Source organism: Natator depressus, chromosome 21 (genome assembly GCF_965152275.1).
Source record: "Natator depressus isolate rNatDep1 chromosome 21, rNatDep2.hap1, whole genome shotgun sequence".
Taxonomy (NCBI): domain Eukaryota; kingdom Metazoa; phylum Chordata; order Testudines; family Cheloniidae; genus Natator; species Natator depressus.
In genome coordinates this window covers 1,775,241-1,800,823 of record NC_134254.1, presented here as the reverse complement: position 1 = coordinate 1,800,823, position 25,583 = coordinate 1,775,241, and the positions used below count along the sequence as shown (strand labels likewise).

Here is a 25,583-nt window from a genome sequence, read left to right as displayed (position 1 = left end):
ATCCCCGGAACCCCATGTTCACCCTCATCCCTGTCCCATCACAGGAACAGAGTGACTATCAGACCCTGCCATGTTATCCCACCACACAGCCCTGTGCTCTGCCGTCCCTTTAGTGCCCATCCCACTGGTTCCACCCAGCCACCTGCGCTGGACACCAGCAGATTTGCAAGTGAACGAGAGCACGCGAGGCACTCTCCTAGCTAGCCAGGACTAACAGGAGCCTGGTCGGAATGCTGTGTGGACACTACTTCTGGTTTCAGAGAGCAGCCGTGTTAGTCTGTATTCACAAAAAGAAAAGGAGGACTTGTGGCACCTTAGAGACTAACCAATTTATTTGAGCATAAGCTTTCGTGAGCTACAGCTCACTTCATCGGATGCATGAGCTGTAGCTCACGAAAGCTTATGCTCAAATAAATTGGTTAGTCTCTAAGGTGCCACAAGTCCTACTTCTTGGTGGCACAGCTGCAATAATCTGTGTTGCCATTAAAATCTTCTCTCCAGCATGAGCAGGATTCAGCAGTTACAGCCGCTGCGTTGACCCTTTCGTTCACAGCCGGTAGGTTGTATATGTGTGAGATGTATTCCTTTCACTTGTTCCAAACATTTCACTCCGACCCTTTCTCAAGAGCAGAGATTGGCTGAGGGGAAGCAGAGTCTGCCTGAGAGGCTCTGCTCAGGGGCTCTCATTTAAACAAATGATCCCTGGAGAGGAGCACACAGAGGGCCACGCATACTTACTGTTGACAGGAATAATAAACATCACCTCACATGGAAATGGCAAGCCAGAGTTGCCTTCCACATGTTATTTTTCTGTTGCCAAAGCTAAACATTCCACAGGTAACACTTTGTCTCTGCAAAGCCCAACAGGGAGGAGACCCAGGCAGTAGCAGGAAGGTCTGCAGAGAGTGGACACATGGGAATGCAGTGGAGAGAAACCAAAAGGGGAGGCAATGGCACTGGGGAGGTTGCAAGGTGCTTCCCTGGGAAAACTCAGCTCGGGGCCAGTGTCAGGGTGACCCACTTGTTACCCCAGCTGATCGACTCAGGTCATTTGCCTGGATGAACACAGGGCCAGATCCAGCACCCACCAAAGTAAACCAAAAGACTCCCCTTGAGTGAGAGGTTTGCCATTGACTTCAGTGGCCAGGATTTCATCCATTGACCTCAGTGGGCATTGGCTCAGGCCAGCAGTGAGTCGGGCAGTGTCCTGGGGCAGAGCCCTTTCCTCCTAACCAGCTGTTTTGAAACCTCCGTTCCCCTTTGGCTGCTGCTGGGCCTGGGTCTTGCACCTTCATGCACCTCTGGTCATCCGTGTGACAGCGTGTTTCCTGGAGACACAAGAGGGCAAGTGCTCAGCGTGAGCCTAATGCTGTCTCCGCCAAAGAGGGTGGGAATTGACCATTGATTTCAATGGGACTTCAATGGGACCATTGACCATGGGAGCATAGTTAGGCCTGCACTGACCTGGAAAATCTCTTCCAAGATGTATTATCCTTTTGAAGGCTCAGATATCCTCCTCTGGGGTCATCCATCTGCTTGACATGGGTTCTGAGCCCAGTCACATTAAGAAGCCCACTGATAACATTAGATCTATTCGGAGGAAGTGTAAACACATATATACGCATGGTTCCACCTATGGCATGGTTTTCTGCTTTGGCCTGAGGAGCTCAGAGGCCAACAGTCCCGTGTCCTTTTTTCAGCAGTTATCCTTTACTTTAGTTATTCCCAACTCAGGTGATACCACCCACCCTGTGTGGGCATTCTTCTGGAGTGCGTGTGTCCTGCAATCAAAATATCTAGGATCCTGCACTAAATGAAGAAGACAGTGTTGTAGAGGGAAGGGGCCTTCCCTAGAAGGGAGCCAGAAAGGGGACAGGGCAGTGTTTGGACTCCCAAATCCTACTGCTTTTTCTTACGTCCTTCCACAATTTCTCCTTTCCATTCTCTCCACCGTACCAGAACACTAAGCCCTCTTTGGCTGCTGCCACACTCTGTTCCTGATTTCCAGCACTTCCAACCATGGCTCCACACCCACAGCTCACATCTGAAACCCATGCTTCTCCGTCAGGCCTCCCAGCCAGTAGTAACAACCACTCAGCTCTCCTTGCTCCTTTTGTTTTCTACACTGATGTCTTTAGATTGCAAGATTGTCAAGACTGGGGCTGCATTGCTTTGTAGGGGATCTTCTGTCTGTTGGAAAGTGCTGTTTTCAGGTAAGTGTAATGTAAATGATAACAAGAGTTGGAGAAATACCTGCCAAAAGGTGTGGGTGAATGTTTACCCAACATGTTTAATGAATTTGCTTCAGTTCGTGTTCACACCCCTTCTGTGTTCACTTTACACAAACATTGGTGTGACTAAGCAGGCATGAGTATTCACAGAAAGTAAATTAGTGAATCACATGCTCAAGAATTCAGTGCAGGAAATGCTTGTGATACAATGTTGTTTGACCTACCTAGCCAGTCACAACTGAGCAACACTGCTGGAATTTCAAATACTCGAATGCCTAATGAACGCAGAGCTGTGTTTGTGACCCATTCATAAAGGAAAGAAATTCCGAAGAAAATCCCTTGAATAAATTCAGTAACAATTTGAGGAACTCCACATGCAGAAGAAGCTAAAGAGGCCTGATCAATTATTTACTCTGAATTATCCACTCTGCTCTAATAATAGTTAATAAAGTTGTCTGTTTCTGCTGTAAGAAATATACGCTTCCCTATTGATTCCCAAACCTAACTTAATATTTAATAATTTTATTAAGATGATGTTAAAATAAAAAGAACACGGTACAGAGTTTAAGCATAGAAGTTTCTGGTTATCGGGGAATAAGGTACAAATTATCAAGGGGTGCAAAGTTCGGTTTAGGATCGGGTGGCGTAAGGCAGTGCTTCTCAAGCTATCTGATGTGGGGGACCGGCAATTTTTTTCCCAATGTGCGCGCAGACTGGCAGCTGATGGCTCGCAGACCGGCACCGGTCCGCGGACCACCACTTTGAGTAGCACTGGCGTAAGGAATACATAATCTGCAATATCCCCGATTGGAGGTAAAAAGTTAACGGGTCAAAGCACAGACATTGAGATATGGGGGTATGTTGTTCATATAATGGCTATGTTCAGGTGTGGAGTATAATGAGTGGATACAATGATGAGGATGGATTTACCCGCATTTGGTGAGATTTAATGTTCAGAGAGCTCTGATTTCCAAGGAGAAAGACATGTTGCATCTCAAGATAAAGTCTCCTTCCACGGCCTAAATCCTGTTGGCTCCAAGGTTAGCTCAGTGGAGGGGAGGAAATGTATTGAGTGGTACAAAAAGTCAGGGAATATTAGAGCAAGAGAGGCTAATGCAAAGTTAAACATGCTGACATCACTGAGCTTTCAAATGTGTATTTGGAAGATAATTTGTTATCATCTTGGTCCAAAGTTAACCTGCTTGAAACCTGCTGTCTGGCATTTGGCCTCCTGGCCAATGACTGAGACAGGAGTAAACAGTCTAAAAGGGCTCCAAGCTCATGTTTTGATTAAGTGCTTTGCTGCCAGGTTCAAAAAAATTCTCTTTGTAGGTGGAAGTTCACTAGGACCAACAATGAAGATCATTAGCATTGTGCCCCTCCCCCAATGGAATATGGACTTCAGGGCCCAGGGTCTTAGAGTAGTCATGCCTTGCCTGCTTTGGAGGGGTGAGCAGTGACCTAGTTTGGTAACGCTCCTATGCCAGTTCTTTTCCGAAGGGCCTTTTGCAAACTGCTCTTTGATGGCAGCAAAGGTTAGGCAGAGGGGACTCTCTCCTGAAGCTAGCCTCTTTCCTGAGCACTCGGAAGCCCCACAATACAAACTTAGGATGAAAAGGTGGAGTGGGAAGTCAGAACTAGTGACATTCTGGCAATGAGGGTTGTGGGGGCAGGAGGGGAATAAATCTCCTTTTTTTCTTACAGATACCTGGAAAGTCCAGGTGCTTTGATGGTAAATAGGTGGTGAGGTGCTGGAAGCTGAGTGTTTCCTATGTAGACAGTGCCCATTCCCAAACTTTAAGCAGAGGTAGGAAGCAGCCAGGGAAAGGTAGCGGGAGCTGGGAAAACCTATATCATCTTGGCTGCCACAAGCTGAGCTGCAGCATAAAAAATCGAAGAATAGAGCCCAACCTGCAAGGCATTTTATCCCAAAGCAGGGGGAAGGAAATTCCAGTCACTGCCAGTTGCAGCTCAACTCAATTCAAACTCAGCTCAATACAGTGACCAGCCTGACCTCAAGCCAGATTCAGCTCAATTTGAACTCAAGTTAATTCAGTTTAATGCTGCTTCAGTCATGATTATTACTGTATTGCTCTCTTTGCAGAAGCCGATTCTGTTCAGCTGAATTAGAGCTGGAACACATGTGCGATGTTGAACAGATGCAGCCCCATCTTCCTCCCCAGCAAGTCAGGAGTTTTACTGTTGCCTGCTACAGAAGCTCCATGAGACGGGAGATGGAGGTGGATTCGAAAGGTGCCACGTCCCACTAGCCAGTCCCCACTTCCAAGGGGTTCCGGTCTGAGCCTTGTCGGCACAGGTGCTGGAACGAGGGGCGTGGCTGCACCCCCGGGCACACGCAGAGGTTGCAGTTTGGTTCGCTGGCTCTCAGCGCCCCCCGCTGTACAAATTGTTCCAGTGCCCCTGCGTGCCTGCTCCAGTCACAGCCATCGCTGCAGCTGCGCCAGTGCGAACCCCTAGTGCAGACGGGCCAACCTGCTCCCTGCACCGGTGCGGTTTTCCCCTGCTTGAAACTGGAGTAACCCTCACCAGTGCCAACAGCAGTACCAGGCCTGCTCCTGCTCCCTGTGCAGCCAGTGGCCACAGTGGGGTAGGGCCGGGCTCTTACCATCACTACACTAGGGGTCTGCTCCACTGCAGCTAGAAGTGGAGAAATCCCCCATGCAGGCCAGGCCTCAGCCTGCAACACGCACCAGAGCTTTCTGTCCCCTGAGCTAGAGACCTCGGGCTGAGGAACCGTCAGAAGCAATCACCACATTTTTGTATAAATTATCCCAGCTGCCCACGCTCTCCTCATGCTGCTTCCCCTCCTTGACTAGGTGGCTCTCCTAACGCAGTCAAGGCTCTGGATCATGCTGCTCTTGCCAGCAGCCAAGGCGCTCTCCCTCTCTGTTTGTGGTTTAGTGGCTGGGTTCCATTCAGCCCAATGCAGGAGACCACTGAGAAAGGAAGAAGCATTTATGGACCTGTTTAAAGCCTCCAGATTCCTCCCCGTCTTTCCTGGGGGCTTTTTCTTTTCCTTTTCCTTTGTCCATGGGGGTATCCATGCTGGGCCAGGCCCTGCAATTCTGTCCCTGGCAAAGTTCTCTCCCTGGAAAGGCAGCCAGGGATCCCTTGCAGCTTCCATTGTAACATTTTAGTGGCTCGCAGGACTATAGTGTGCAAAGATCATAGAAGAAATAACAGCTAGCACTGGGGTCTGCTTGTTTATAGGCCTCTCCTCCTTGGGTAGTCCACGGAAAGGCAAGACGTGGAAGCTGCAGGGAGGTGTGGGGCCGGGGATGCAAGGCTGATTGAGAAGGATGGGAGGTGGGGAAGCTTTTAGGGGTTTCTTTCAATGGAGTTTCTGGGCTAACTACCTGGGATCCTTCAGAGTCAGTTGCAGCTGCTGGCTGGTGACCTTAGTTTAGTCAGTCAAAAAACAGGAACCATTTACAAGACAAGAAATCACTTTTCCACAGTGAGGAAGAAAATCTCGTATCTCTAGTAAGAGCAGCAGCAGCTCTAATCCTGCCTCAATAAGGGAAGCGAGGAGAGGGGAATGTTACTGGAGAGCGACCAAGAGCTGGAAAGGAACCAGCCAGCAGGGACAGGAGCTGGGGAATGTGAAGAGAGCAAGGGGGAAGCCCAGTGGGAGGAGAGTGAGAGAGAGCTCTGTGGCAGGAAGAGAGATGCCAGGGGGGCAGAGGGGAGAGATAGGAGATGCTGACATTTTCTGGCAGGAGCCTGGAGATAACAACCTGGAGAATTGCCACCCTCCACCCCACGCTGATCACATCCCGCACCCCTGACACCTCCCCTCCTACTGTTCTGCAGCCAGAGACAGCGATGAACAACGCACATTTGATGCTGGCTGTCATTCCCTTTGCCCTCACCCCATGCCCGCCCTTTGATTCATGGCAACCCTCCCAACAGCCTCCTTCCAGGTGCTTGGGTGAGGTGTTGCATCCCTGCGCTGTGCAGGTGTCACGTAGGCTGTGGTACCATAACTGGGTGCACAGCTCTCTCTCCTCCACCAGTGAGGGCAAGTGCCAGTCCTTCCCAGTGATATAGGCAACTGCCTCAGGGCCATGTCTAAAAGGAGCAACAAAGGGTGAGGTCACCTGCTCTCCCAGGAGCAAAGGATCCTGCAATCCCCTCGTAAGGCGCGAATGCAGAGCGAGCAATTGCCTGGCAGGCCCTGGCAGGCCCTGGCTGTAGGAGGGGAGAGGCCCAACATAGGATGTGGCTCCTCCCACCAGCATGGCCATGACCTAGGGTGACCAGAGGTCCCAATTTTATAAGGACAGTCCCGATTTTTGGGTCTTTTTTTAATATAGGCTCCTATTACCCCCCCCCCCCCGTCACACGTTGGGCACATATCTCATGGTTGTCTCCATGGGGACGGAGCTGCTGGAATCGATGCAGTTTTGTTGTATCATGTAAAGTTTAACCATTATCGGGCTTGCAGGCTGAGAAAGGATTGAATCACAAAAAGGGCCAGAACTTGTAGAAACAAGAGTTTAATTTTGACCAAAATTGGCAGAAAGCTTCTAAATACATTTGTTAATGCAACTATGTACTCAAACTAGTACAGCTCCAGGCGATATTTTTTATGCATCTTCCCGTTCTTTTATGCCTACATTTAAAGCAGCAGTCTGTAGTCACACGACAGTATGAGTTTGTTTGTGCTATGTAATACATCAGAATATTGGTCACGAGTTGAAGAATGGACTGATGTGAGAAGAGTTTTTCTGTCTGCTATTTTATATTTTATGAATATTGGCTAACTGTCTAATGATTCCTGCACTGGCAACTGATGTTAAGACTGTGTAACTGCGATGAAATATTTTCAGGATGTGTTCCTCTCACTGGGCCAAGGTTGGACCTGTGCTGTCTATGACGAAGCAGTCTGCCGCAAAGCACAGCTGATCAAATGGAGAAATCAAAGTGAAGTTGACAATGCCCCTGAGAAGGGAGGCATGCATAGTGCAATGGATTTCATGGGTGAGATAGGCAGTGTGACTCAGGAAAGTGGGCTTGAAGAAATCCTCAGGGAAGCCAACATCTGTGGGGCTTCAGTCATCAGCCCGGCCTTTCACAGAGTTTGGTCCCTATCTCTGCTTGAGAGCCAAAGCCAGGAGCCCCTCTCCTGTAGTCAGGTGACTTAGGTGCCCAAACTGTTTCTTGGAAGATTGTCAAGGACCTGCCCAGCATCACACAAAACAGCCAGGGGAGATGGAGAAGGAAGAAACCACCTCCTGTTTAGCTCAGTGGTTAGGGACCTTAGCTGGGGTATAGGGGAACTTGCTTTGTGTTGCTTTCCCTTGTGAATGGAGTCTCTCCTTTTTCAAGTGAGCGCTCTAAGCACTGGCCTCAGGGGTGTTCTGATGTGGGTTGTTCTTCATCTATTATTGAAGTATTTTCACTTTAATTCCATAATTATACATTAATTGGGCCACAGAAAGCCTAAGAATCGCTCTCTAGTTCAGTATTTTGGGCACTCACCTAGACTATGGGAGAGTTGGGTTCAACCCCTTTCTGAAGGGCTTTAAGCAGCATGCATGGCAATTGAATGGCCTAACTGCTGGACTTTGAGGTATTCTGCAGTGAGGCTCCCTCAGTCTTTCCTGTTGCAGAGGTTCCACTTTAATTAACTCTTGATGAGGGCCAAGCAAGTCTCAGCCCTAAGGAGCATGCTGTAGCCCAGTGGCAAGGTTAAGTATGTGCCATAGTAGAGACTGTAGTTCAGTTCTTCTCTGGGCCAGGTTTGAAGGGCATGTCCCCTCAGTCTAAGCTGTTCAGCTTTAATTAACTATTAGTTGGGCCAAAGCTAAAGAGAAGCTCTCTGTAGCCTGGGGGCTAGGGTGTATGCCTGAGATGTTGAAGGTCCAGGTTCAGTTCCTCTATGGGCCACATTAGCCACGATATGCTATGCATCCGATGGAGTGAGCTGTAGTTCACGAAAGCTCATGCTCAAATAAACTGGTTAGTCTCTAAGGTGCCACAAGTCCTCCTGTTCTTTTTATTAGAATAGTGGGTGCCCTCAGTCTTTCCTGTTGCAGTGGTTCCACTTTAATTAACTACTGATTAGGTCAAATCAAGAGTCAAAAGTAAGAAGCCTTCTGTAGCATGGTGGCTAGGGTAACCACACGAGATGGTGGAGACCCATGTTCAATTCTTCCCTGGGCCAGCTTAGAACAACATGAGCATTTAGCCTTTACTGTTGAAGCTGTTCCCCTTTAATTAACTATTGATTGGGCCCAAGCAAATGCTAAGAGTGTGAAGCCCTCCATAGCACAGTGGTTTGGGTGTTCACCTACATTATCAATTGTATTTAGAAGTCTTCTGACAATTTTTGTCAAAATAAAACTGTGTTTCTGTGAGTCTTGGCCCTTTCTTAGATTTGTGGGTTTTTTTCAGATTGGATGCCTGATAACATTTCAACATTACATACTATAGAGAAATTGCACCACTTCCAGCAGCTCCAGCCACCCTGCTGATGGCTGTCACGCTGCCTGGGGTGGTTCATGACCGTGAATGCCAACCTCCGGGCAGACTGCCAAGCGGCTTGTGTGGTCTATAATTGGCTGTCACCAACGCAGTAACAAGTGTGAACTCCTGAAGCAGAACAACAGTAGTGCCGTGGTGTCACAGAGAGTCCCCTTGGCCATACCAGTCTCTCTTGTCCCCCCGGCAAGCGGCACGTCGTGATGGTTGGTTGCCCTACACCAAAAATCATAAAATATTCAGGATGCTTCCAGCCCCAAGAGATCAGTCACTTACCCCAGGTCAATTTGTACCTCTCTCACCAAAAACAACACTTGTAGTCAGTCCTGTAGTAAACTATCTAAGGATTTATTAACTAGGAAAAAGAAATGAGATGATATTTACAGGTTAAAGCACATAAACATATCTACCCAAATGAGTTACAGTCTATGGTTCCAAAAGGTGACAGAGTTGCAGTAATCTGTCAGCACTGAACGTCTTTTAGGATTGACCCTGGGGATCACTGCTTCTGTTTCCTAGCTCCAGCCCTGGGAGAGTCCAACAAGTCAAGGAGATGAAAAAATGTCTTGTCCGCTATTTTAATTTCCTTCTTCCAGAATTCAAGCTGATGGGATGAGCCCTTTTGCATATGGCTGCTTCATGGGTGTGCAATGACAATTAGCGAAGTCTTTTTATTGTGATGCCCCACAATGGCCCATTTCATCCTGATGGCAGTACTGTATTGTCAACCCCAAATGATCAAAAATCATGAGTCAGATTCCCTGGAAATCATGAGATTGGCTTTAAAATCATGAGATTATGTCGAAGTAACAGATCTGGGGTTCTTTTCATTTGCCTTCTGATTTTTGAGCCTTTTGGGTGCCCTGGGGTCACATTTTGAAGCTTCCTCCACAGCCACAAGGTCTAGAAACTTATTTTTTCTTTAAGAAAGAAGGTTAAAATCATCACGTATCCATTTGACTCCAGGAGCTGGGGCTTTAAGGAAAACAATAATTATAATGAGACTCATGATAAAATCGTGAGAGTTGGCAACACTGTGACGGGCAAGAAGTAGTACCTTTCTCAGGGATTTACCACTTTGCACTAGCTAAAGTTTTTTCTTATTTGTGAGTGACTTAGTTCAGAACACACATTTTACAGCTATAGCACGAACACATAAGTATTACATTACAGAGTGGGATATAGATGTTATAAGTGGGATTAACACATGTAGCAACTTACAAGCATTTCATAAAGTCTAAACACTAAACACATTATCACAAGTTCAAGCTTAACCATACTAACACACCGGTGAGCTGGACTGGGGTCCAGCAACAAATTTGTCAGCATTCGGCTGAAGCCTAAAGCCATGGCAAGAGCTGGCACCTGGTCTGCGCGCATCACAATGCCCATCAGATAGGGGCCTAACGAGGTAGCAGTAAATTTTTCTAGCTGAGGGGTTACCCCTTAGTGCCCAAACTGGGTCTGGCCAACCCACAAAGGGCAGTCACTCTCCTTCCCCTAACTTAAAGCTGAGAGTTTGGTTTCTTTTTTACCTTTGGTATCAAAGTCCAGGGCCAACATTTCAATACACAAAGGGAGGTGTGTGCTTCACTGAGACACTAGGACTGTGCTAGGAAGCTGCAAATGAATGGCATGCTGCTTGCTAAGGTGCTGCATGGAGACCACGGTGGTTGTTCCAAGATTGCTGTACCAAAAGGAGACTGTGTCAGCTGATGGGGCAGGGATTAGGAAGTGGCTGGGTAATTTTATCAGCACTAATAACACTTAGCACTATACATGTGAAGAGAAGTATAATTTAATGATCAGAGCAGGGGACTGGGAGTTAGGAGAATGGGTTCTGACACCAATTCACTGTGTGACCCTAGGCAGGTCTGTGATTCTGCTTCTCCATCTGTAAAATGGAGATAGTAATTCTTACCCACCTCTATAAAGAATTTGGAGACCCCTAGATAGAAGGCACACACGGGCTCATTTTGCCTATGATGCACATTGCACAGCTGACCTGATGTACTATGGGGTTCAGTGGAGGGTATGTACTGGATGGGCTAGTGTTCAGTCTGGTCGAGCAAATGTTATATTCCCACATTACTGACCATCTGTTGCTCATTTGCTGATGAAAGTTGGGGATGGTGAAAAAAGGTTAATCAGAAACCAGCTTATTCATAAAAACTGATTTTTTTTAAAATGGTGTGATGAGGAAAGCAGTTTGGTTTCTGGTAGGCAGACACAAGGTCAGCTCTGCCCGGGCTAGCCAGCCCGTCCTCTCCAAGTCAGCCCAACCCAGGGCAGACCCAGCTGCTGCCTTGCTGCTACATGGAATTATCAGTCTTCTTGTGTTACTTGTTCCTGTCCAGCCAAATACTTGAAACAAAGTCATTGGAATGAATGAAAAATTATGACAGGAGCTCTCTCTCATCTGAAATCGCTGGCTTGGTGTGGCCTTGTTGCTAAGTCTTGATAAAACCTTGGTGATTTCATTGCAGGGCAAAACTGTTTCTATTTCACATCATTTTGTTCCTTTGACACTAATGAGAAGCCTTTTGAAAGGAGGCCTTTTCACTGAGTAATCAGCATATCATTCATGTTGCTTATAGATTACTGCTGTCTGCTCCCATTGCCCAGGGACGACTCAGCAGTGCTTTTCTTAAGAAGGGAAAATAGAATAGTTTGATGACAATAACTTTTTGTGGAAGACACAGCACTGCTTCTGCTAATAGAATCACACACAACAGAGCTGCCCCACCGTATTCCATTTACAACATGGCTTTCTTTCAGGTAAACTCGCTAGACCACTGAGGATAATTGTCTGCACAGGGCCTTGCGCTATAAGGACATGAGCGCCCTCCAAACCAGGCCCAGAGGAAAAATACAGGAGTAAGTTTCAGGGCAGATCTCTGAGGTCTTGTCCACTCCACGACTTCTAAACGAACTGGCCACTAGTTAGTGGCATGTAGAGCTGTTTGTGTTTGCACACCAAGCACATAACCCTGGCAGCGAACAGTGTGTCACTCCTGCCCAAGGCCCACATTGTCTTTCCGTAACTGACTCCACACCCTGTTATTTTGCAGTGTCAACGGGACCCTGAGCAGGTCTGTATGATGGGTTGGCAGGACCTGCTTCCTCCCAGCTCCCTGTGCAGCAGGACATCCCAGAGCACAGGGCTGCTCCGTGTCCATGTCTCTGGACACTGTGTCCTGCCAAGGCATGATGGGGGAGCTGCCCAGATTCTCCCAGCATGCACTGCTATGGCTTAGCAGCAGCGCAGTTGTCAGCACAGTCCTAACTCAGCCCCATGTATGATGCGGAGAGCTGCTGTGCAGACATAATTCCCGTATCACTGAGTCAGGAGGGAGGGTCCCAGACTGAGTACAGAGACACAGCCATGCTATGGGTGAAGCCCCTTAGGTCTGTGCCGTGATGAGACACTAACTGGATGGCAGAGTGGCCTTTAATGACCCAGCAGATGTCTTTGGCCACTGCCAGGTATCTGGGTCAAAGCCTTTCTCACCCCCAGGGGTGTATGTCAGGGTGTCTCTCACTGCTCTGAGGCAGTGATACAGGTCCTGGGACTGCCTGCAGTCCCCCTATAATCTCAGCTTCTCTCTCACCTGTAACAGCAGCTGCTCAGAGGAACATGTCTACATGGGGAAAGAGGCTCTGACAGACATATCCTGAGGACTCTGTCAGCAAAACCACCTGTGTAGCTGGCCAGTCCCAGGTTTCCAGGAGCAGCATGGCCTATGGCTAATTCCTTTTTACCCACTCACCTCCTGAATCATCCCCAAAACACTCGCGGTACTGACAGGGAGTGGGCACAGATAGCTCCTGTCCCAGGTTTCCCATGTGCTGGGGCATGAAGCACTCAAGAAAATAACTGGACTACTTCTAATATTTGCCTTTGCCAAAGGTATCATTGCAAACCTAAAAGCCTAGCTTGGATTGTGGGCACTAACCTGAGCAGAAAACGTTACCACTCCAGAGTGCAGTCTGGAGAGATCTGATCCAGCCCTCAAATGGGTGTCTAAAAATAGATACAAAGAAAAAGACCCGGGATCAGAATTTTCTCTGTCACTCTTCCATTTTTCTCCCTAGACGAATCAGGAATATTCCTGTTTATCACTGTAAATTTGCACGTGCTGCATGTTAAGCTCCATGTAAGAATTAATATCTTAGGAGAGCTCCGCAGTTTGTCCTTTTGGTGAAATGGGCTGTTATTGCTGGCTCAGGTCACCCTGATTTACCTCGTGCAGCGGTGATATGTGGGAATTTCAGCATAAGCCAAGGCCAGTGTATCTTGGCAGTGTGCTCCTGCCACTGGTTATTTAAAGTCCCCCATCAGTTTGCACGCCACAACGTGTCATCTGAAACAGATGCAGTTATTAACCTTTTTTTATCGGATGCCGTTACTGAACTGTTGACGCTGCTCGTAAATTCAGCGAGCTGCTTGTGAAAAAGCACTGGGTGGTGATAACCCCAGCTTCCAGCCCCCTTCTCCATTCTTCGGGGGGAGGGAGGGCACATAAAGCCATGTAATTTGCCCTTCTCATTTTTTCCTGTTTGTAATTCATTTCTTGAACTCAGATGAGATGGTTTAACAACATATAAAGTGGTTCCACGGGAACTGAGCTGCTTCTTTGCTCTGAAGAGGCAAGGTCCTGTCTTCTTTTCCATTCACACATCACATCCTTCGAACAGTTAGTGTAGATGGAACCTAGCCATGTCTGTTACCTGGTTAAATCCCTGGACAGGGCAAGGCTGTGAAGTTCAGTGGTGGAGACACAGCTGGATCCTATTCCTATCTACAGTACCGCTGCCACCGGCCTGGGAACAGCACAGCTAATAGGTGCGGCACAGACGGAACCGAGGTGCCAGTACCAGTGCCAGAGCCTTGGTGTGCCCAGCACTTTAACCCAGCCCCACAGCTGGAGCTAGATGCCGTCTACACTACAATTCCTGGCCACTGTAACCAGCTCCTCTGGATCAGTCATTGGTGCAGTGTACTCTGGCCATCGGAGAAGTCCACAGGAAGGTGGAAACCAGCCTCACCAAACTGGGACATAGGAGTAGTTTCCAGTTTAAAGCTGTTTTATTTATACAGCACCACAGGTGTGTATGGCCATGTTCCCAGCCCCACATTGCTCACTGCCCTGGTATTATACAACGGCATGTGCTTCCAGACCTGGCATCTGGTCCACTGAGGGAGAGGCCTTCTCCTCTTTCTGTCTGTCTGTGAGACTTGAGGTGCTGACGCAGCAGCATGCAGAGTTAACGTCCCTGGGCGTGACCCTCCATTGCTCTCTCCAGTTCACAGGTCAAGGTAAAGGACAATGGGGAGCCTACGGACTGCCTTGATCATGTGAAAACTACACACTGCTGTATCTTCACTAGGATTTCTCCTCCTGTTAGTTACCACGTGTTAGCAAACACAAGGCAAGAACACACTTTTCCTCCTAGTGAAGACAAGGCCAAAGAGAGGATTCAGGGCCCTCTGGCAAACTGCACAGCTGCCCCAGTTTAATTTAACCAGGTTTTTTAAGCCAGGCTTATTCCGGGTTAGTTTAAAACCACTGGGAACAGGTTTAATCTATACTAAAATAAGCCATTCTTAAACCAGAATAAGCGTGTCCACACAGGGTGTTGCACCTGTTTAACTAAACTGGTGCAAGCTTGTCTGTAGACAAAGCCTAAGGCCTGCTCTACATCTAAAACATAGGTTGGCCTAGCTACACTGCTTAGGCATGAGAGACCCCTGAGAGACGTAGTTAAGCCGACTTAAGCCCTGGTGTAGACATCCCTAGGTCAATGGAAGAATTCTTCTGTCACCTTGCTACCACCTCTTGAGGGGGTGGATTTACCACAGCAACGGAGAAGCCCCCGCTGTCGTTGCAGCAAGTGTCGACACTACAGCACGCCGTGGCAGCACCGCAGCTTGTACTGTAGACAGAGCCTAATATGCCATCAAAGCCAACACAGACACAGGCCAAAAGTGAACCTGCTCTGGCACACAGGCATTGCCAGATTGGCTCAGACTAGGGTCCGTCCTGCCCTGTGTCCTGTCTTTGACAGGAGCAGCACCAGATGCTTTTAGAGGAAGTTTCAAGAACCGCACAGCAGGCAGACGTGGGCTCATCTGCTCCCCAGAAAGATCTCATCCTACCCCTCAATAGTCAGAGATTATTAATAGTCAGGAGGGACTGTTCTGATCACCTAGTCTGACCTCCTGCAAAACAGGCCAGAACCTCCCACAGCGACACCTGCATCCAGCCCAGGTGGAGCTAGAGCCCAGCCATTAGAAAGATTCAGCTAGTCTTGATCAAGCCACTCCCGAGGGCCAGAAACGTTCTGCCCCAGCGGCTGAAAGCCCTGAAGGAAGCCATCCCCCTGGGCTCTCCAGCCAGCACCAGAAGTGCCAGTAAAATTGTGTGAAAGCCAGCCTGAAAGCTCATCCAATGTGAACCAGAATTCTGATCCTTTTGCAAGTCACCCAGCGCTTGCGGTCACTGCTCCTTCCCTTTGCAGTGATGCAGAGGTATGATGTTCTCTGTGTCCTCTCTGTTCTGTGGCACTGGAAAAAAATTAACAAGGGAAACCAGGCCCAGTTCTGCACTCAACAGCTGCTGTAGGCCGCTGACTCTGGACTGGATCCGTTGTCAATGACGCTACCTAGGGAAGTTCACCTCAGCTTTGGACTGGAACTGGGAAAACCAGTTTGGCTGAGCTCAACAGCAGCAGGGTCTGAACACCAAACTCCAGCCCTCCCCTGGGGTCTGGAAACAATGCACTTCCCCTCACCACCTGTGCCAAAATGCCACCAGAGAACCTGTGATCACGAGACCCCTGGCGCTGAGTTAGTCACTGGTCTCTCCGAGCCAAACCTCAGAACCACTTAGGCCTGGCCCGACGCTGGTGTGAATGTAACCCAGCTGGCATGTGGGTGCATGCCAGTGCAGCTCCCAGACAGCCTCTGCTGTTAGCATCTAACCTCTTGCCGCACTGGGGTCAGAGCGCGGAGGCTTATGGTACATGTGCAGTCACAACTTCCCTAGTCGATATTCCATCTGAGAAAATAAAGCATCACTGTCCTATTAATTATGTGAGCTACGGAGCAATTTTTCTCCCAGAGTCACCTACTGGTTCACATATTGGTCCTAGAGGCAGCTTAGCTGGTAGCGTAGCAACAGGGTGACCTGGTGCTCCATTCAGCTTTGCACGTTGTATTAGCCACACTGGACTCTCTCCATCTCTGCCCATTGCTCCGTGTTGCTGAGCCCCTCATTAGTACAATTAATAAGACGCTCCTGTCAGTTCAATCAAACGCCCAGCTCGAGAGCAGCAAAAGGCTTTGGCAGATCAAGTGCGGAGATTCTGGGTAGCACTGGGAAGTTGTAGGAAACCTTTCATCTCCCCCAAGGAACTGAACAAGAATGGAATTGTGGGACTGGGATTCTCTCAGGTCATGTTTATTGATCGCCGGCTCGTTAGTATAATAAATCAGATCCCCTGTCATTTTGAATAAAGTCCCAGGTTCACTGGAAGGAACTTGGCAGAACACCTTGATATGATTAGTGATGCTGTGGACAAAGCCCTGTGGAAGATGGTGTCTTGGCCTGAGCGCGCACACATGGATGCTCACGCACACTTGCTCTCTGTGCGCCAGCCTGCTGGAAGGCCTTGCCTTGGGCAGCTTGGTTCATTCCAGGGCAGGCCCTCAAAGGAGCACCCCGTGCTGCAGGAGCACACAGAGATGGCGAGGGGAGCTGCGCCATGATACAAGGGCACGGCAGCGTTTCTCAGACATATGCTGACATTTTAGGAACATGCCTCCAAGCACCAAACCAACTCTTCAAGCTTCCCAGACCAAGCACCAAATTCATGGTCACACTAAAGTCCCAGCGCATTTGAACACACTGAGTGCAGTGTTCTCTCTGCCCCTGAAGTCCTTGGGGCAGCTCCCACATACAGCACTTCCTTCTGCCCATCCCATGCAGTGCCCCTGGGGGGCGGAGCTGAAAAATCTGTTTCAGTGGGGTGTAGGATCAGAGTAGGAGCTTGGCTCAGTGGCTTCTTAGAGCGGTAGTATCAGCCACTGGCCTTGGACTCAGACGCTCTGAGTTCTGTTCTTGGCTCTTCCACTGATCTGCTGAGTGACCTTAGACAAGTCACTTTCCCTTTGCCGTGTCTCTTTAGATTGTGAGTGCCCCAGGGCAGGGATTGTCTCACGCTCCCTGTGTGTACAGCACCTAGCACAATATGGCCTCATTCTCCACTGGGACCCACAGATGCTATTGTACTGGAGATAATGCTAGTAATAACGGAAACCTCTCCTTACTTCTGGCACCAGAGAACCACAGTTTGGTCTTATTGTGCGAGAAATCCATTTTCTGCCTTTGCTCTGCTTCCCACAGCTCTGAATTGACTGCTGAGATTCCTACACTGAGCTTACACAGAGCAAATACAGCAGAGGGAATCTCTCCCCTGTACACAGTCCCAGCTGGCTGTGCCTCATTGCTCTCATCACTCATCACAGCTCACCCACTTATTCCTTTGCTGCCTCAGGTCACTAACTGGCCCCCAGCTCTCCTCAGGTCTCGTCTCTCATCCTTCCTAAGGACCCAATTTTGCAAAATTCTCCTTTGCCTCTTTGGGACTTTTGCCTAAGCGAAGATGGCAAGATTGGATAAACTAATTCCTTACCTAGCCATGATTCAGAAAAGCTTTTAAGCACACACGTAAGTCGATCCCTATTTGGGACAGCACTTAAGCATAAAGTCCCACTGAGTTAAATACATGCTGAAGCGCAGTCCTGGATCAAGGACTCTAGATTGCCAAGAGACCGAAGTCCATTCCAAGCCAGCCTCACAGCCTGGTTCAGACACACTGATGGATGAACTACAGAATGCTCCAGGGCTTGGTTGGCGGAAACACCCAGAAATGCTCTTTGCAAAACCAGGCTGGCTCCATGGTGGGGTTTGGGGCCCATCCACTCCCTGCACCAACAGGGAGAGCAGAGACAGTGCCAAAATGGAAAACAACAAGGAGGAAATGACCCAGGAGAGGTTTGATTTGAATTCCAGGCCCCTGTCCAAGTTGCTCTTATTTTATCTGAACCAGGTAAGCGTTGCTAGCGTGAAACGCCAAGGCCAAGAAGTGTAGGAGTGAGACTTTGTGCTAGTTCATCCTGTGGCTATCAGAACAATGCCGGCCGTGCCAAAGCAGATGCCACCACAGGACAGGGCAAATGATGGACCAGGCTACAGCCCAGTTCCAGCTCCTTTGCTGCCAGCTGCACGGTGCTGCACTGTCGTTATTTATTATCTCTGCATTTTATCTGCAGCCTGAGGTCAGGACTGCAGAAGACTGAGGCCCACGCCAGAGATGCCTCTTTCACCCACTGACCCCAACCTGCCCCAAGCTGAGGTTTTACCCTGAGAAGGGAGAAGAGTGAGACGCCCTATAAAGTTCATTAGGAACATAGCTATTACTATGGATTATATGTGGAAGGTGCCCAGATACTATGGTGATGGGCAGCACTATAAGACCCTATGATAGAAACCACTGGGTCCAATGATCTGTCTTTCCAGCACTATCAACTCCAGCATTTGGGGGAGGCTCCCTGCCATATTCCACACATCTATTTGAGCTCCAGCCTCAGCTGAGAGAGGCAAGAAAGGTGCAAAAGGTGATCCAGCCTCCCGCCTGGCCCTGCCTGTGAATTGTAAAGATTCTCCCTGACCTGTGGGTGTAAAGATTCATCTGGTATCGGAATTCTCCGGTAGCAGTGAGGAGCTAAGTGGAGAGGCCCTGCTTCCCATGGCTGCAGCTGGGGCTGGATGTGGGAGTCACTGGGAGTAGGAGGCAGCCGCTGCCAGTGTCTGAGTGTTCTAGATGGAGGAAAATGTCAATGAAGTGGGCACTTGGGCACTGCAGCCTGTGAATTGCCAGGTCAGGTCAAGGAGCTTTCCTTTGGCCGGGGAAGGGGAATCCCCCTCCCAGCAAAGCAAGCCCAGCTCTGCTGCGCTCAGAGAACTACACCGATTTTGAACAAGCCTCGCAAGCTTGTCTGGCTCTGAGCAGCACCAGCAGGGACAGGGCTAGAGAGCAAACCTGCTGTTCCCTGGCTAAGGCTTAGCCCTGCGGTAGTGCTGCCCACATTCTCCAGAAGGGCAGGCTGAGGCCCAGAGAGGGGTGGGAGGAGCAGAGGCTATCAGGCCAGCACTGTGTGTGCTGCCCTGTCCTTTAGCAGATAATGGACACGGCTTCTGTTGTTGCCTTCCACCCTGCAAACCCCATGCTCTGTTTTGCTGGACTTTGCTCCAGCTTTTATGTCAGTTAGGAAGGTGCAGCCTTTGGATCCAGTTCCAGGTTCAGGCGACTTCAAACCACAGATCCTGCTGCCTCGGAGGCTGCCGACAGAACTCTCCTTGGCTTCCCCGGGACCAGGATCAGGGCCAGTAGGATTAATGCCTTTTGCTAACAAAAAACCCCCCCAAAATCCCACCTTTGTTTGCAGTTAAGATTAAATGCTCCTTTCCCTGAAACAACCAGTCCCACACACCCTCATCCACAACCTGTCAGAAGTGGGGCTAGTGTCTGAAACACATCTCAAAGTATCCCCAAAAAATCCTAAACTGCAGGGTCTACCTCAGCACAGCTGAGACATGCGGAGGGCTTGCAGTCATTGTATCCCTACACTGAGACCTTCAGACTGGGGCAAATGGGGAAAGAGAGACAATTATCCAACGAGCAAAGCCCTGAGTAGGGCATGTCTCCCTTGAACTAGGCTCCTTCCCGTGCCAGATCCTGCGATGAATGATGATCCTGTGATGACACCACAGTTTGTTGCTGTGGAAATGATTGTGATGTCACCAATCCAACATTCTGACTTCACTGCAGGATCCAATCAAAAGAGCAGATTTGGGGAGGAAGGGGTAGGGAAGGGCCATTTCTGAAGTCCAAAATCATCTTTGATAACGAGGAAGAAGGCATATGGGAACAACCTGGTAGGTCAAAAACACAATCCCATGTGTCAGAGGGTGAACGCCTCTCAAAAACACAGAACCATGGGTCCTAACCATGTACGGAAGTCTAAAAAGTACCGTAAAATAAACTTTTTAAAAGATGCTTTGCTCTGATTTGGAGCTGAAAATGCAAATTTTAATGAAAGGGTTTTTTTAATTTTTAAAGACTAATTTCCTGAAGTGCCACTGAATTTAAATATCATTTAAAGATTACAAAATAATGGCCATGTTTTACTGTTAAATTTATCACTGTATTTGGCCTCAGCACTGGGATAAATATTAAATTGTTCCTAATTTATTGCTCATAAAATCTAATTTAGGCAGATCGTTAATGCTTAATTTCATAGTCTCTGAAGAGGGCCGTCCCTACCATTAAAAATAACTAGACCATTAATTCAGAGCCGCCTGTTTGTTTAAGAGGGAAAAAATATCCTCCTCCAGCGGACACCATACCCTCTCGGAGCAGGCCTGGGGGGAAGGGAAGGGGTGTATGTCTGGCGTCCTCACAGCCTCACCTGTGTCTGTGCCCAGAGAGCGGAGGTTTGCATGTGGGATCGTGGGCACTGTGACGGAGCTCGCTGTAGCACCCTGGACACTGAAGGTTCTGCAACACGAAGAAGGCTGCAGGCTTAACCTGTTCCTAGAGGGGAATTCCTGACACTGCTGGGCTGATGGACCATTGGCTCAGTAACTGGGGGGGTATAGAGCTGGGAGGAACGGGAGGCTCAGAGGGTGAGGTGGGTGGAGGAACAAACCTGTGCAGAAGACCCCTCCCACTGTATATGTGTGCCAAGTCCCACCCTGTGTGCAAACAGAGGATTAAAGGTACATGGGGTAGAAAAGTAACAGACTGTGGCCTGGTCTACACTCGATAATTAGATTTGTTCAACTACATCAGTCAGGGGAGTGATAATCCACCCCCTGCGTGGTACTGTTAAGCTGACCTAAGTCCCCACACAGACAGCGCTAGCTCGTCAGAAGAGTTCTTCCATCGACCTAGCTACTGTCCCTCGGGGAGGTGGGTTACCCACGCAATGGGAGAGCCCCTCCCGGCCGTGCAGGTGGCGTCTGCACTGAAGCACTACAGCCGCACATCTGCAGCCAGTGCAGCGTTTTGGGTGTAGACAAGCCCCGTGCGTGTCTGTGACTGGGGCCATGAAAACAGGCGAGGCAGCGTAGCTGAAGCAGCGCCCTGTGACAGGCACTTTGTCCCCCCATGTCCAGGACCAATGCGGTTTATTGCTAAGCCTTTTTGCTGGGGAGATGCTCTGCTTTTAGATGCCTTTCTTCAGTATGTTGTTGCTGGCACCGGTGCCTTTTGGAAAAATGCTGGACCATATTCTTCCCTGGTACAACTCCATTGACTCTAGCTGACGGTGGTGAGTGAATGTCAAGCACTCGAGGAAGTGAACCATACTCCGTTCCTGGAGTGGGAGACCACACCTCTGCAAACCCTAAGCTGGGCTCCAAAGCTCCAGCTGACACTTGCATGTTGCAATGATCCTCTGGGAAAAGCAGCCCCGGAACTCCATTGGGAACACTGTGTCTTGGAGCAGTGGTTAGTCACGGCTGGGCGGTGCTAGTCACAGAAAGGGATTCCAGTGGCTAGGTCATTAGCCAGAGAAAATGGTAGAGGCTAGAGGATTTGAGACTGTCATGTTTAATTTAAGACACAGTGAATGACAATGAGCAAACATAGATTCATAGGTACCAAGGTCAGAAGAGACCATTATGATCATCTAGTCCGACCTCCTGCACAGCGCAGGCCACAGAATCTCACCCACCCACTCCTGCGAAAAACCTCTCACCTATGTCTGAGCTATTGAAGTCCTCAAATCATGGTTTAAAGACTTCAGGGTGCAGAGAATCCTCCAGCAAGTGACCATGCCCCATGCTACAGAGGAAGGCGAAAACCCCCCAGGACCTCTTTCAATCTGCCCTGGAGGAAAATTCCTTCCCGACCCCAAATATGGCGATCAGCTGAATCCTGAGCATATGGGCAACATTTGAGAGATTAGATCAATGCAGATATTGTAAAGCGTATTGATCTCAGCATGTGGGTGGCTTGTGTACAAGAAGCTAAGCTAAAATCAGGAAAGGGCAAGGAATGGACTTGGGACATAACAGGAAAACGAGCAAGGCAGGTTGATTCCTTCATAACCTCTCGTTCATTACAGGTAATTACTGCTAATAATATACACGTTCATCCCAAAGGATCCAAATCAACATACAAACTATGCACAGGAATCAATGGCCCACCACTGAAATGCAGACCCTTCTGGGCTGGAAGCTGGAAGCTGGTTAACAGCATACAGGGTACACAACCATTTGGCACAAGAAGTGAACAAGAATACCAAATATCTATTCTAAACTACAATTCTGCCTCCCTCAATCTCACTAATATCAGCATCTGACCTGAACACAACACTCCAATTGTTGCAGCAAATGCCAGGGAAACTTTCTTGCCCATAAATGTCAGGGCCTCAGGTTTGCATCCAGCTGAAAAAAGTGTGCTTCAAATTAGTCACAAGTTTCTGTACTGTAAAGAAACCCACACGCATGTGTAGAGACACACACACACCACTGCTGCATATGTTACTGAGACCAGACATTTCAGGCACTGGGATGTTTTTATTCTGTGACCTTTAAACCAAATTTCATTCTTAAAAGTCCCAGGATCAGAAGTGGAGATAATACAAATTTCATATTTTGGTGCTGTTATTAATTAAAAGAGTTACCTGGCTCCCCTGCCAGGCAGTTGCCACTTCTCAGACACATAGGTTCTTTTCACTGAACTTTGTTATTTTGTGTCAAAGGGCTGTTTGCAGGCTCTGTGGATGATGGAAAGTGCTTTCTCTAACTTTCATCATAATGGGCATAGCAATAAACTAGGCCAGTATGAGGCAGCTGCTGTCTGCATGGCCTCACTCACCCCACCAACTTTAGCATGCTACCGTCACCTAGTGGTGCTCAGAGGAATGGAGAAGTGTCAAGTGCTTCATTTTCTGTACTTGATTTGGCTCCAGAAGGCTGAGAGTATAAATCCCCATAAGCAAAGAAATTCAAACTCACATACTTCCTACAGGAGCCTACCTTAGCCTCCTTGGGCACAGCCAGGTGACTGCATGGCTGCTGTTAACTGGAATGTGTCCACGGCCAGTGTTCTTACATGCAACGTATCACTTAGCTCCTAGTAGCAGCTTCCCCAGGGGTGATTGGCTTCATGCATTAGCTATCGATGTGAGACTATGTCCAACAACACTCCAGGGCAGTGCTGTGGGGAGTCCATAGAGAGTCACAGAGTTTAAGGGCAGGAGAGACCAGCAGATCCTCTAGTCTGACCTTGTGCACATCACCAACCACCACCACCCACTAAACCCAGCAAGCATCTCATCTGACGAGAGCCTCATACTGTAAACCAGCAGCCCTCACTAGAGCTGGCTGAATAAAAAGCATCAAGGCTTTTTCCTAAAGATTTCCTAAAGTGACCAGTGGATTGGAAGTCTCAGTTTTTGTGTCCAGCTTGAGACATCTGAAAGGGATCAAATTTCAAACAAGTGCTGAGCACCCACCACTGAAAAACCCCGTAAGATGCCTGGAGCCAGTAGCTGCTCCTGGAAATCTTGGCCTAAATAATTAATTTGATGAGTGTCCCTATTAAAACATTCCACAAGCCCTTCTTTCCATCACCTGCCCAGCTCTTCTAACCCATCTCGCTTATCAGTTAGGACGGAGATTTTGGTGACCCTCAGGAGTCTTCCCCTTCCCAAGCATGAATGTGGGAGGTGCGTACCTCCTGAGGTGATGGCTGGTCACTCAGAGCTCATTCTTGTGTGTAGCTAGAATGCACAGTCCTCATCCAAAGCGCACATCCTGAGTGGAGGCAGGAAAGCGAGCCATGTTCAGGTCAGTTGGAAGGTTCTCTTTCCACGGCACCCTGGGTGTTGGGTCCCCCATGTGGGCTCACCTCATAACCTTGACAGTTCCCCCACTTGTCACAAAGGAAGAGTGCCCACCACCGATCTGACACCAGCGTGTCTGACAGCAGCCTGGATCAAAGGGAGAATGGAGGTCAGCAGGATCTCAAACGAACAGGGACTTCAAGGTCCCTGGGTGTGGAAAGTCACACAGATGGCAGCTCCCACTTTTAAAAAATGTGACGAGGGACACAAACAACCCCCCAAATCCAGCAACGGATGCCTCCTGGTCCCTTTTCCATCCATCCCCCACCACAGCAGGCTGGAGCCAGAGCAGAGGGAAGCCAGGAAGGTGCGGCTGGGGCAGAGACAGGGGAAGCAGGACACCCAGTGCGTCCCAGTGGGACCAAGCCAGGCCCAGAGCAAAGGCAGAGATGGGCTGCCAGGGGGCTTTAGTGCAGCCTTGTCTGTCATTCCAACTGGCCGAGGCAGGCAGCAAGACGCACGCTCATGTAGGGCCCCATAGAACAGCTGGGGGCAGAGGTGCAACGGCGGACAGACTGTGACAAGAGTGCCCTGCACAAGGGAGATGCCAGTAGATGTGTGCCCAGGTCAATACCGGCAACAGCACAAACACTTGAGGGGATCAGGAGTGAAAAAGCAAGAACCCTGGGCCACAGTGACACAGGGGCAGGGAACAGTCATGGGGGGGCACAAAGGGGTCAGCTGAACTTCTGATCAACTATTTAAAACGGCCAACTCTTCACAACACTGCCCTAGAGCAGTGGTTTTGCAGTTATCAGACCAGATCCTCACCTGATGTGAACTGCTGTAGCTCTGACAGGTTTCAGAGTAACAAATAAATTGGTTAGTCTCTAAGGTGCCACAAGTACTCCTTTTCTTTTTGCTGGAGCTCTGTCAACTTCCTTGGAGCTACACCGATCACACCAGCAGGGCGCTAACCAACATCTCCAAGGGCAGCGCATATGCCGCCTTTGGATGTAAAAACCAGGTCCCCTCCTAGGAGATACATACCTCTGAAACACAGCCTCATTCACATCACTGTAAATCAGGAGTCACTCCACTGAAGCCAACGGAGCTGCACAAGTGTCAGCGCGAGCGGAGAATCAGACCCTTGGTTTCTGTCTGGTTACTCCCATGGCCCCACACCGCTGACACTCACAGTGTCATGGTATTCATCCTCTCAATGGCCCTCCTAGGTCAGGAAGGAGCATTATCCCCACATTACAGATGGGGGAAACTGAGGCAGGGCGCTTCAGAGCTGGATCTAGAGCGCGGCTCTAACACAGACACCTTCACGAAAGGGCTGGATCTCCACAAGTACTCAGCTCCCTTTGAGAATAACGAATAGCCGAGTGGATGCCTGGCTCAAGGTTACACAGGGAGCCTCCAGCAAAGCCAGCAGCTGCTGCCCAAGGTGCAGCTCTGTCCCTTAACACTGCGCAGTCACAGAGCTTTCTAGGCTGGGTCCCTCTCGGGTGAGGTTATGGTTATCTTAGGGGATGTCGACACTACACAATTATGTCAACCTAAGTTCTGTCAACGTCCAGCCACCGCAGTCATTAAATCGCGGTTGCACGTCCACACCACACTCCTTGTGTTGGCGGTGCGTGTCCTCACCAGGAGCGCTTGCACCAATTGACTGCCAATGTGGGGCACTGTGGGACGGCTTCCGAAAGGCAGCAAGTCGCTGTAAGCAGTGCAGTGTCTACACTGACGCTGCATCACCCTAACTACGCCAACCTAAGCGCTACACCTCTCGCGGCGGTGGAAGTAATAAGTCGGCCTAGATGGCACGTTATGTCAGTGGGAGCAACATTTTAGTGTAGACGTTTACAGAGTTAGGGTGACAGAAGCTGCCTTGCATCAATCTAACTCTGCAGTAT

The 25,583-nt window shown here is 49.1% G+C and overlaps 1 long non-coding RNA gene across 1 annotated transcript; it reads right to left on the bottom strand.

Annotated features, from left to right (window-relative positions):
• Positions 1–9,313: 9,313 nt before the first annotated feature.
• LOC141975702 (uncharacterized) lies at positions 9,314–23,740 on the bottom strand. The gene is made up of 3 exons (XR_012635995.1): positions 23,553–23,740; positions 22,853–23,033; positions 9,314–9,713 (listed from the first exon to the last, which is right to left on the bottom strand). It is a non-coding gene; the product is annotated as an uncharacterized LOC141975702 (long non-coding RNA).
• Positions 23,741–25,583: the final 1,843 nt, after the last annotated feature.